At 39.7% G+C, this 13683-nt stretch overlaps 2 long non-coding RNA genes across 2 annotated transcripts; both read right to left on the reverse strand.

Annotated features, from left to right (window-relative positions):
• Positions 1–7293: 7293 nt before the first annotated feature.
• LOC132105668 (uncharacterized) lies at positions 7294–11797 on the reverse strand. The gene is made up of 3 exons (XR_009423978.1): positions 11750–11797; positions 8287–8340; positions 7294–7360 (listed from the first exon to the last, which is right to left on the reverse strand). It is a non-coding gene; the product is annotated as an uncharacterized LOC132105668 (long non-coding RNA).
• Positions 11792–13226, reverse strand: LOC132105710 (uncharacterized). Its single transcript, XR_009423982.1, has 3 exons — positions 12810–13226; positions 12426–12536; positions 11792–11833 (listed from the first exon to the last, which is right to left on the reverse strand). It is a non-coding gene; the product is annotated as an uncharacterized LOC132105710 (long non-coding RNA).
• Positions 13227–13683: the final 457 nt, after the last annotated feature.

The following is a 13683-nucleotide window of genomic DNA, read 5'->3' on the forward strand; positions in this document are numbered from 1 at the left end:
GAAGATGTTGAGACAGTACACTCGTCTCTATCTCTATTCGCTCAGAAGGTGTTGATACAGTACACTCGTGTCCATCTCTATTTCACTAAGAAGGTGTTGATACAGTACACTCGTGTCCATCTCTATTCGCTCAGAAGATGTTGATACAGTACACTCGTGTCTATCTCTATTCGCTCAGAAGGTGTTGATACAGTACACTCGTGTCTATCTCTATTCGCTCAGAAGGTGTTGATACAGTACACTCGTGTCTATCTCTATTCGCTCAGAAGGTGTTGATACAGTACACTCGTGTCTATCTCTATTCGCTAAGAAGGTGTTGATACAGTACACTCGTGTCTATCTCTATTCGCTCAGAAGGTGTTGATACAGTACACTCGTGTCTATCTCGATTCGCTAAGAAGGTGTTGATACAGTACACTCGTGTCTATCTCTATTCGCTCAGAAGGTGTTGATACAGTACACTCGTGTCTATCTCTATTCGCTCAGAAGGTGTTGATACAGTACACTCGTGTCTATCTCGATTCGCTCAGAAGGTGTTTATACAGTACACTCGTGTCTATCTCTATTCGCTCAGAAGGTGTTGATACAGTACACTCGTGTCTATCTCTATTCGCTCAGAAGGTGTTGATACAGTACACTCGTGTCTATCTCTATTCACTCAGAAGGTGTTGATACAGTACACTCGTGTCTATCTCTATTCGCTCAGAAGGTGTTGATACAGTACACTCGTGTCTATCTCTATTCGCTCAGAAGGTGTTGATACAGTACACTCGTGTCTATCTCTATTCACTCAGGTGTTGATACAGTACACTCGTGTCTATCTCTATTCGCTAAGAAGGTGTTTATACAGTACACTCATGTCTATCTCTATTCGCTCAGAAGGTGTTGATACAGTACACTCGTGTCTATCTCTTTTTCACTAAGAAGGTGTTGATACAGTACACTCGTGTCTATCTCTATTCGCTCAGAAGGTGTTTATACAGTACACTCGTGTCTATCTCTATTCACTAAGAAGGTGTTGATACAGTACACTCGTGTCTATCTCTATTCGCTCAGAAGGTGTTTATACAGTACACTGGTGTCTATCTCTATTCGCTAAGAAGGTGTTGATACAGTACACTGGTGTCTATCTCTATTCGCTCAGAAGGTGTTGATACAGTACACTCGTGTCTATCTATATTCGCTTAGAAGGTGTTGATACAGTACACTCGTGTCTATCTCTATTCGCTCAGAAGGTGTTGATACAGTACACTGGTGTCTATCTCTATTCGCTCAGAAGGTGTTGATACAGTACACTCGTGTCTATCTCTATTTCACTAAGAAGGTGTTGATACAGTACACTCGTGTCTATCTCTATTCGCTCAGAAGGTGTTTATACAGTACACTCGTGTCTATCTCTATTCACTAAGAAGGTGTTGATACAGTACACTCGTGTCTATCTCTATTCGCTCAGAAGGTGTTGATACAGTACACTCGTGTCTATCTCTATTCGCTCAGAAGGTGTTGATACAGTACACTCGTGTCTATCTCTATTCGCTCAGAAGGTGTTGATACAGTACACTCGTGTCTATCTCTATTCGCTAAGAAGGTGTTGATACAGTACACTCGTGTCTATCTCTATTCACTAAGAAGGTGTTGATACAGTACACTCGTGTCTATCTCTATTCGCTCAGAAGGTGTTGATACAGTACACTCGTGTCTATCTCTATTCACTCAGAAGGTGTTGATACAGTACACTCGTGTCTATCTCTATTCGCTCAGAAGATGTTGAGACAGTACACTCGTCTCTATCTCTATTCGCTCAGAAGGTGTTGATACAGTACACTCGTGTCCATCTCTATTTCACTAAGAAGGTGTTGATACAGTACACTCCTGTCCATCTCTATTCGCTCAGAAGATGTTGATACAGTACACTCGTGTCTATCTCTATTCGCTCAGAAGGTGTTGATACAGTACACTCGTGTCTATCTCTATTCGCTCAGAAGGTGTTGATACAGTACACTCGTGTCTATCTCTATTCGCTCAGAAGGTGTTGATACAGTACACTCGTGTCTATCTCTATTCGCTAAGAAGGTGTTGATACAGTACACTCGTGTCTATCTCTATTCGCTCAGAAGGTGTTGATACAGTACACTCGTGTCTATCTCTATTCGCTCAGAAGGTGTTGATACAGTACACTCGTGTCTATCTCGATTCGCTAAGAAGGTGTTGCTACAGTACACTCGTGTCTATCTCTATTCGCTCAGAAGGTGTTGATACAGTACACTCGTGTCTATCTCTATTCGCTCAGAAGGTGTTGATACAGTACACTCGTGTCTATCTCGATTCGCTCAGAAGGTGTTTATACAGTACACTCGTGTCTATCTCTATTCGCTCAGAAGGTGTTGATACAGTACACTCGTGTCTATCTCTATTCGCTCAGAAGGTGTTGATACAGTACACTCGTGTCTATCTCTATTCGCTCAGAAGGTGTTGATACAGTACACTCGTGTCTATCTCTATTCGCTCAGAAGGTGTTGATACAGTACACTCGTGTCTATCTCTATTCACTCAGGTGTTGATACAGTACACTCGTGTCTATCTCTATTCGCTAAGAAGGTGTTTATACAGTACACTCATGTCTATCTCTATTCGCTCAGAAGGTGTTGATACAGTACACTCGTGTCTATCTCTTTTTCACTAAGAAGGTGTTGATACAGTACACTCGTGTCTATCTCTATTCGCTCAGAAGGTGTTTATACAGTACACTCGTGTCTATCTCTATTCACTAAGAAGGTGTTGATACAGTACACTCATGTCTATCTCTATTCGCTCAGAAGGTGTTTATACAGTACACTGGTGTCTATCTCTATTCGCTAAGAAGGTGTTGATACAGTTCACTGGTGTCTATCTCTATTCGCTCAGAAGGTGTTGATACAGTACACTCGTGTCTATCTCTATTCGCTCAGAAGGTGTTGATACAGTACACTCGTGTCTATCTCTATTCGCTCAGAAGGTGTTGATACAGTACACTGGTGTCTATCTCTATTCGCTCAGAAGGTGTTGATACAGTACACTCGTGTCTATCTCTGTTTCACTAAGAAGGTGTTGATACAGTACACTCGTGTCTATCTCTATTCGCTCAGAAGGTGTTTATACAGTACACTCGTGTCTATCTCTATTCACTTAGAAGGTGTTGATACAGTACACTCGTGTCTATCTCTATTCGCTCAGAAGGTGTTAATACAGTACACTCGTGTCTATCTCTATTCGCTAAGACGGTGTTGATACAGTACACTCGTGTCTATCTCTATTCGCTCAGAAGGTGTTGATACAGTACACTCGTGTCTATCTCTATTCGCTCAGAAGGTGTTGATACAGTACACTCGTGTCTATCTCTATTCGCTCAGAAGGTGTTGATACAGTACACTCGTGTCTATCTCTATTTCACTCAGAAGGTGTTGATACAGTACACTCGTGTCTATCTCTATTTCACTAAGAAGGTGTTGATACAGTACACTCGTGTCCATCTCTATTCACTAAGAAGGTGTTGATACAGTACACTCGTGTCTATCTCTATTCGCTCAGAAGGTGTTGATACAGTACACTCGTGTCGATCTCTATTCGCTCAGAAGGTGTTGATACAGTACACTCGTGTCTATCTCTATTCGCTCAGAAGGTGTTGATACAGTACACTCGTGTCTATCTCTATTGCACTAAGAAGGTGTTGATACAGTACACTCGTGTCTATCTCTATTCGCTCAGAAGGTGTTTATACAGTACACTCGTGTCTATCTCTATTCGCTAAGAAGGTGTTGATACAGTACACTCGTGTCTATCTCTATTCGCTCAGAAGGTGTTGATACAGTACACTCGTGTCTATCTCTATTCGCTCAGAAGGTGTTGATACAGTACACTCGTGTCTATCTCTATTCGCTCAGAAGGTGTTTATACAGTACACTCATGTCTATCTCTATTCGCTAAGAAGGTGTTGATACAGTACACTCGTGTCTATCTCTATTTCACTAAGAATGTGTTGATACAGTACACTCGTGTCTATCTCTATTCGCTCAGAAGGTGTTGATACAGTACACTCGTGTCTATCTCTATTCACTAAGAAGGTGTTGATACAGTACACTCGTGTCTATCTCTATTCACTAAGAAGATGTTGATAGAGTACACTCGTGTCTATCTCTATTCGCTCAGAAGGTGTTGATACAGTACACTCGTGTCTATCTCTATTCACTAAGAAGGTGTTGATACAGTACACTCGTGTCTATCTCTATTCGCTCAGAAGGTGTTGATACAGTACACTCGTGTCTATCTCTATTCACTAAGAAGGTGTTGATACAGTACACTCGTGTCTATCTCTATTCGCTCAGAAGGTGTTTATACAGTACACTCGTGTCTATCTCTATTCGCTAAGAAGGTGTTGATACAGTACACTCGTGTCTATCTCTATTCGCTCAGAAGGTGTTGATACAGTACACTCGTGTCTATCTCTATTCGCTCAGAAGGTGTTGATACAGTACACTCGTGTCTATCTCTATTCGCTCAGAAGGTGTTGATACAGTACACTCGTGTCTATGTCTATTTCACTAAGAAGGTGTTGATACAGTACACTCGTGTCTATCTCTATTCGCTCAGAAGGTGTTGATACAGTACACTCTTGTCTATCTCTATTCACTAAGAAGGTGTTTATACAGTACACTCGTGTCTATCTCTATTCGCTCAGAAGGTGTTGATACAGTACACTCGTGTCTATCTCTATTCGCTCAGAAGGTGTTGATACAGTACACTCGTGTCTATCTCTATTCGCTCAGAAGGTGTTGATACAGTACACTCGTGTCTATCTCTATTCGCTCAGAAGGTGTTGATACAGTACACTCGTGTCTATCTCTATTCGCTCAGAAGGTGTTGATACAGTACACTCGTGTCTATCTCTATTCGCTCAGAAGGTGTTTATACAGTACACTCATGTCTATCTCTATTCGCTCAGAAGGTGTTGATACAGTACACTCGTGTCTATCTCTATTCGCTCAGAAGGTGTTTATACAGTACACTCATGTCTATCTCTATTCGCTAAGAAGGTGTTGATACAGTACACTCGTGTCTATCTCTATTTCACTAAGAATGTGTTGATACAGTACACTCGTGTCTATCTCTATTCGCTCAGAAGGTGTTGATACAGTACACTCGTGTCTATCTCTATTCACTAAGAAGGTGTTGATACAGTACACTCGTGTCTATCTCTATTCACTAAGAAGGTGTTGATAGAGTACACTCGTGTCTATCTCTATTCGCTCAGAAGGTGTTGATACAGTACACTCGTGTCTATCTCTATTCACTAAGAAGGTGTTGATACAGTACACTCGTGTCTATCTCTATTCGCTCAGAAGGTGTTGATACAGTACACTCGTGTCTATCTCTATTCACTAAGAAGGTGTTGATACAGTACACTCGTGTCTATCTCTATTCGCTCAGAAGGTGTTTATACAGTACACTCGTGTCTATCTCTATTCGCTAAGAAGGTGTTGATACAGTACACTCGTGTCTATCTCTATTCGCTCAGAAGGTGTTGATACAGTACACTCGTGTCTATCTCTATTCGCTCAGAAGGTGTTGATACAGTACACTCGTGTCTATCTCTATTCGCTCAGAAGGTGTTGATACAGTACACTCGTGTCTATGTCTATTTCACTAAGAAGGTGTTGATACAGTACACTCGTGTCTATCTCTATTCGCTCAGAAGGTGTTGATACAGTACACTCTTGTCTATCTCTATTCACTAAGAAGGTGTTTATACAGTACACTCGTGTCTATCTCTATTCGCTCAGAAGGTGTTGATACAGTACACTCGTGTCTATCTCTATTCGCTCAGAAGGTGTTGATACAGTACACTCGTGTCTATCTCTATTCGCTCAGAAGGTGTTGATACAGTACACTCGTGTCTATCTCTATTCGCTCAGAAGGTGTTGATACAGTACACTCGTGTCTATCTCTATTCGCTCAGAAGGTGTTGATACAGTACACTCGTGTCTATCTCTATTCGCTCAGAAGGTGTTTATACAGTACACTCATGTCTATCTCTATTCGCTCAGAAGGTGTTGATACAGTACACTCGTGTCTATCTCTATTCGCTCAGAAGGTGTTGATACAGTACACTCATGTCTATCTCTATTCGCTAAGAAGGTGTTGATACAGTACACTCGTGTCTATCTCTATTTCACTAAGAAGGTGTTGATACAGTACACTCGTGTCTATCTCTATTCGCTCAGAAGGTGTTGATACAGTACACTCGTGTCTATCTCTATTTCACTAAGAAGGTGTTGATACAGTACACTCGTGTCTATCTCGATTCGCTCAGAAGGTGTTGATACAGTACACTCGTGTCTATCTCTATTCGCTCAGAAGGTGTTGATACAGTACACTCGTGTCTATCTCTATTCGCTCAGAAGGTGTTGATACAGTACACTCGTGTCTATCTCTATTTCACTAAGAAGGTGCTGATACAGTACACTCGTGTCTATCTCTATTCACTAAGAAGGTGTTGATACAGTACACTTGTGTCTATCTCTATTTGCTCAGAAGGTGTTGATACAGTACACTCGTGTCTATCTCTATTCACTCAGAAGGTGTTGATACAGTACACTCGTGTCTATCTCTATTTCACTAAGAAGGTGTTGATACAGTACACTCGTGTCTATCTCTATTCGCTCAGAAGGTGTTGATACAGTACACTCGTGTCTATCTCTATTTCACTAAGAAGGTGTTGATACAGTACACTCGTGTCTATCTCTATTCGCTCAGAAGGTGTTGATACAGTACACTCGTGTCTATCTCTATTCGCTCAGAAGGTGTTGATACAGTACACTCGTGTCTATCTCTATTCGCTCAGAAGGTGTTGATACAGTACACTCGTGTCTATCTCTATTCACTCAGAAGGTGTTTATACAGTACACTCGTGTCTATCTCTATTCGCTCAGAAGGTGTTGATACAGTACACTCGTGTCTATCTCTATTCGCTCAGAAGGTGTTGATACAGTACACTCGTGTCTATCTCTATTCACTCAGAAGGTGTTGATACAGTACACTCGTGTCTATCTCTATTCACTCAGAAGGTGTTTATACAGTACACTCGTGTCTATCACTCGTGTCTATCTCTATTCGCTCAGAAGGTGTTGATATGACAGGTCATTAAATTACGTACATTTGGTAACAGCTAAGTATATCACAGCCCATGAAGACATCAGACTTCAGAGCATTCACTGTTGCACTCAAATAACAGTTCATCCGAAACATGTGAATACCTCTTTAACTCCTTCAGCGGGGCACAAACGCTCTGCTCCTCATTCAGCACATGCTCTTTGACAGGTGACATCTGAAAACAATGAAAAAAAGCCAGGCTCATGTAAAGATGATTTCTTACAACTAGAGCTGCAACTAACGATTATTTTTTCTGTTAGTCGACTACTCCAACGATTATTTTTATTACAATAAATAATTTATCTAATGTTATTTTTTTGATTAGCTAATGAATCCTTTTGATAACTTTACAAAAAATTATAAGTACAACTTCTAATATAATATTTCAACCTTTATTCATTTTCAACCAATGTGGTTGAAGTTTTTACAGTATACAAAAATAAAGAGGCAAAGAAACTTATTTTACTATGGTAAATATGAGTTTACATTTGCGCTTCTAATTAAACCACAGTAGCCACAAATTTACAGTTGTCCGAGACGTCATGAAATGTTCTTTAGCATCATAAACCATAAAATGTAGTCAGTGTTCTGCTATGGTTTAGCATGGTTTCCAGAGATCTGGAGCTGATTCTGGGTCGGTGGTCTGTGACTGTTGTCTCGCGGCGCGCTGTCTTTTAAGGGGCCGTTCACATATCGCGTCTTTTGCGCGCTCAAGTTTGTTATTTCCAATGTCGGCGCGCAGTATGCGACCGCATCGCTTGTTCGAAACCCGCACCAACACAGACTTACTTTATTTTATCCTTACTTCAGCCGCTACAGGTGATCATACCAATAACTTGTAATCTTTACAAGAATATCAGAATCATGCAATGAGCAAGTCTCGTTTATTAGACACTTAATAATATCACATCAGTTTGTACTTTTAGAATCGCCGAATCTGCTGTGGTCGTTCCATCACATCTGCAGCAGAGACCTGAATCAGGAAGTTGGTCGTCGACGTATTTTTGTAGTCGACGTAATCGATGACACCGACGCATCGTTGTAGCACTACTTACAACATCAATTTAACATTTCATAAAATATGCAATGCACATTTATTACCTACTCAACACAGTCCGGATCATCCAATAGTAACCGGTCCTTCTTCAGAGTCACCTGAAATTAAGGAAACGGAAATAAAAAATAAATAAACATTCTACTGCAGACAAAGGATTCAGGCACTGTACAAATTGATAATGCACTTATACTGGAGTCCATAAACACTGACTGATCACTGACACATGAAATAAAAAAATATATTTTAAATTAAATCAATCAATTAATCAATCAATCAATCAGTCGTAGTACCTTCTATACGTCTGTGTCTTCTGACTGGGACAGAGTGTTGACTTCAACAGTGGACGGTTCAAGCACACTATAGAAAAGTCTAGAAAAGAACATCAAATTAGACATCTGTTACAATAAATGAGTGCATAAAATACTGATTTAAAACATTAAATTATTTTATAATCTTGCTTCTATTTTATCAATGTAATTTACAAGCAAGATTACAATATTTCAAATCAATATTTAAATTTTCAAGTGTTACCCAAGTTAATGTTCATGACTTTGTAAGTATTACATTACATGCATGTATATTGCAGTGTGTCAGGTTGTGCGCACGTTAACACCTCTGTTACGAGGACCCTGTTCTATGAGGACCATCATAAGAACATGGTCTTGACTTGACTGAAGAGTCTCAGTGTGTTAGATTGAAAAACGTCTGGTCTATTTGTATCCTTGTTATTACCGGGACATTGGTAACTAGACAAATGTGGACAGCTCATTTCAAGCATTTCTGTGTATGAGAAAAACTGGTGATTTGAGACACAGTGTCTGTGTTAGTTATACAGCATGAAACCAAGACTCACTTTTAACACCCACAATAATGCAGCAAACAAATGTCTCTTAGAAACACATGTGGACAACGTAATCTGTTCTACTCTTTTAAGGACTAACACAATTATTTCAAGAACTTCTTGGATACCTTTATAGCTGCTGTTCCTTGTTCAGAGTTCTTTAGACTCTTTAGACACTGATTCTACTCAGTTATCATTTGAAAATACTGAATGTTTTGAATAAATAATATGCAATCTTGGAGAATGTTATTTAAATAAAAAGCCAAAATAATAATAATAATAATAATAATAATAATGATGATGACACAAATATGATAAAACTGCAGAATACAGTAGTATACTGCCTGAAAGTCAATTTCAAACAATGGGAGCGACTTTTTACCAACTTATATTACAATATACTTAATCTAAAGATAACAATTAGACGTTTTCAATATCATACGGCCACAATGAGATGTGAATGATCCATATTTAGCCTAATATTCACATCCACACAGCCCAATGTCATGGTGAGAACTAGGGTCTTCAAATACCAGGCTTTTGTCAAACAAACGACACACTGAAGGCGTTTCTCAATGTCAAGGATACTTCCTTGGCAGGACTGGCCCTTCCAAGTCACTTCCTTCAGAGGCTAGGTGAGGCTCCTCTTTAGCATTCGGAGAACACGTAAATGGAACATGCTAGCAAGTGCACCTCATTGCATCATTACGTCAGTGAAAAGGTCCGTTTGAATAACGCTGTGGTGTAATGGTATAATATTAACGTTAAATTACTTTGGACAACTTAACTAGTTATTTGTAAAAGAAATGCCGGTTACGCAATCAAGCTAACAATTGTTAAATGACAGGTCCGGTTCAGTTAGCCATCAATAACATAATTTGTATTTGTATAATTTACAATATCAATATGGTAGTAATTTGTACTGGCAAACTTTACTTATATTTACTACAGTTATAACAAATGTTTGGTAACGTAAATAAAAACTGTTAACGCTCCGACTCTGCTAACATTCGACATTTTTGAACAAGATAGCAATGCTGCGCGCATAGGATTGTGGGTGATTTGAGAGCGCGAAGGCTACACATATGCATCAGTTCCTGTGTATGGGATATTCTTCGAACGAAGGACTCAGTCCTTGGTTGAAATTCCGAGGATCCTCGACATTGGAACAGTCCTTCGACGGATGTCGATGACGTAGCATCCTCGAAATACTGGCTTCCAAGGATCCTTCCTTGACATTGAGAAACACCTTGAGATTCTTCAATCAAACATCAAGACCATGTTCTTAGGATGGTCCTCATAAAACAGGGTCCTCGTAACACAGGTGTAAACACACACACACACACAAGACCATGTTCTTATGATGGTCCTCATAAAACAGGGTCCTCGTAAAACAGGTGTAAATATACACACAATGTGACATCAAGACCATGTTAAGACTATCTTCTTATGATGGTCCTCATAAAACAGGGTCCTCGTAACAGGTGTAAACACACACACACAAGACCATGTTCTTATGATGGTCCTCATAAAACAGGGTCCTCGTAACACGGGTGTAAACACACACACACAGAAGACTATGTTCTTATGATGGTCCTCATAAAACAGGGTCCTTGTAAAACAGGTGTAAATATACACACAATGTGACATCAAGACCATGTTAAGACTATCTTCTTATGATGGTCCTCATAAAACAGGGTCCTCGTAACACAGGTGTAAACATACACACATCCTGACATACTGGAATGAACATGCATGGAATGTAATACATACAAACTCATTAACATTAACTTAATTGGTAACAACTGACATTTAATAACTTTACTATAATCCAATAAATCAGAATTGACAGTATAGAGGTGTCAGTACCGTGCATCTCCATGGCCAATCAGAATCACCATAATCGTATGGGATCTCTTCACCAGGACAGATGCTCCTTGTAGCAAATAAACATAAGTGAGGTTTTCCATCCACACGAATCGTCTTAATCCTGCTGTTTGGGTTAATATGGTCATCGTTTACAAGCCCAAGAGAACCGTCACCTCGAGCTGCATCGACACTAAACAAGAGACAGACAATATCAGCACTGAAACCTTAGGACCAGCAGATGTCATATTCTGTGATCACCAATCATTTAACACTCATCACCAAGCTTTGAAAACACATGACCACGGACACATTTAGAATCATGTAATTTAATTATCAGTAAACATTTAGATCAAACACGTGTACATACCAGAGGAGTTTTCCATTGTAGCCAAACTCAAACATGAAAACTTGAAGTGTATGGCCTCCGCTCACATTCTTCTTTGCTGATGAGGTCTCCTCAGTATTCCAGCAGGAAATCTCCTTTCTCAAAGTCAGTACAGCTGAACACACCCCTCCCTACACAACAACAGAGAGGTGAAACCATCACGAGAACCAGAGACAGCTTTAGTACACGAGACACTTTAAAACAACAGAGAGGTGAAACCATCACGAGAACCACACGTCATCAACCAGAGACAGATTTAGTACACAAGACACTTTAAAGGCATAGGAAGAAAATCCTGTCATCATTTACAAACCATCAAATGGTTAGTAATGTCTTATTTTGCTCAACAAAAGATATAAAGAACTAAGACAACTTAATGGTGACTATATGATGACTAAATAAATTAGCTCACCTTTAAGATCAGTGATGAACCTGCCCTTGAGCCCATTCTGGTCTTTCTCCTTCGCCTCGCACCTTCAGCCATCCTCTCATGTGTCTGCTTTAATAACAATAAGAACTGTTGGCCTCCATCTGACAATATTAAGTTTGTTTGTTTTCAACTTAATATGCAAATTAATAATGACAGTTCTAATGAACAGAATATATGTTAAATATGATGTATTCTGAGCATATGCTGAATATACTATTTTGACTGGTTATATTAGTAAAAGTGCTTTGACACAATCTGTATTCTACAAAGCACTATTCAAATAAAGGTGACTTTACTTAATATATACAGTAAGTATTAGGAAGTGAAAAGAGCACATCTCTGTGTTTATTAATGAAAGCAAGCTGAACAGTAATAATATTAAACAGAACTGCCCCTCCCCTTCACAGACTGTAGCCATGACAACAGATTATTATGATAGCTAGACTGTTCTGTTACATTTACAGTTGTGAAGTTAAACTGACAAGCATTGTTGATTCTCGTCTGATGTTACTCTTAATAGAGGACACTTAGTGTAAACACGCTAGTGCTATTAGCATCACGCGCTAGCTGCTTTCTAAAGAGCACTGAAGACACTCACGAACAAGCCAAACTGAGCCACAAACTCTCAGAGAAACGATTTAACAGCAGTATTACTAACCTTTAATATAATAGTTGTCTCCAACAGCTTCACACCACAGATGTCTTCGCTTCAGGTGCACAGATTGCGTCCGTTCCAAACAGGAAGTTACAAACCGTCACACTTGCCTCGCTGATTAAAGCACGAGTATACGGGATTTATAATAATAATAATAATAATAATATATTTAAATAACCATCTATGAAACGTTACATTAATAGCGTTACATTAATATACTGATTTTAAACTGAGTAATTACAGCTTTGAAGTCACATTCATACTTTATATGATGATATTTAGGGAATATGTTTAATTGCATGATAATTATGCATTTATATAATCATATACAATCGATAAATTATTGCAAAAAAATGTTTAAATAATTACCAAACTGCATTAACTTACTTGTACGGAGCTATTAGCGGCAGAATGTAGCCCCGCCCACCGCCGCCATTTTGTTTTCGCGATTTCCCGCCCTCCGATGCCGATCTAGCCAATCAGCGGCCTACAAACTTACACAAGTGTAAAATATGCAAATTTTCGATGACGCGGATGCAGTACCGGGTCCGGGCTGCAGGGGCGCACTCCCGAGCTCAGAGGATACACAGTGTATAGTAAAATTTCAGGGTTTTGTGGTATATTAGGACATGGCGCGAAAATTTGAGAGGGAGCTTCTGGGACATAGAGAAAGGCATCTACACTGTCGGAATTATAAGGACATGGGCCCTGTCCTCATAAACCCAAATGTCCCTGTAATGCTGGTGCGTATTCAGGTCAAAAGTCCTTGTAAACCACAAAAACCAACACACACACACACACACACACATACGTGTTTAGCTATCCTTGTGAGGACCATGACCACATAGCATGTTGTGAGGACCCTGATTTCTGCTGACACTATAAGGCTGAAAAAAATTGTTTGACCACTAGAGGGGTGTATACAGCCACACTATCAGCTCAAATGTTCTCACACACGACACTCACTGAACTGGTGAAGTTGGCAGCGCTGTGAGGACCAAGCCGGTTGCTGGGCAGATTACATGACACTTAGCGCCTCTAATGGACGTTCACCCGAAAATGCAGGGAAACATGACCGGAAGTCAACATTATCCTTATACTTTTACTATAGGTAGTATTTTCGCCTTAAGGGATATTTTGAGAATGATAATTAAAATGGACGATGATTGTGCCTTGGAGACACTGAACTGTGGAAAAAACAACGTGGTCACAAAGGTAAGTACTTTTATCTTAGAAGTTATAGCCAACTTTAGAACAGGAT

This window comes from Carassius carassius, chromosome 1, assembly GCF_963082965.1.
Source record: "Carassius carassius chromosome 1, fCarCar2.1, whole genome shotgun sequence".
In the NCBI taxonomy this organism is placed as follows: Eukaryota; Metazoa; Chordata; class Actinopteri; order Cypriniformes; family Cyprinidae; genus Carassius; species Carassius carassius.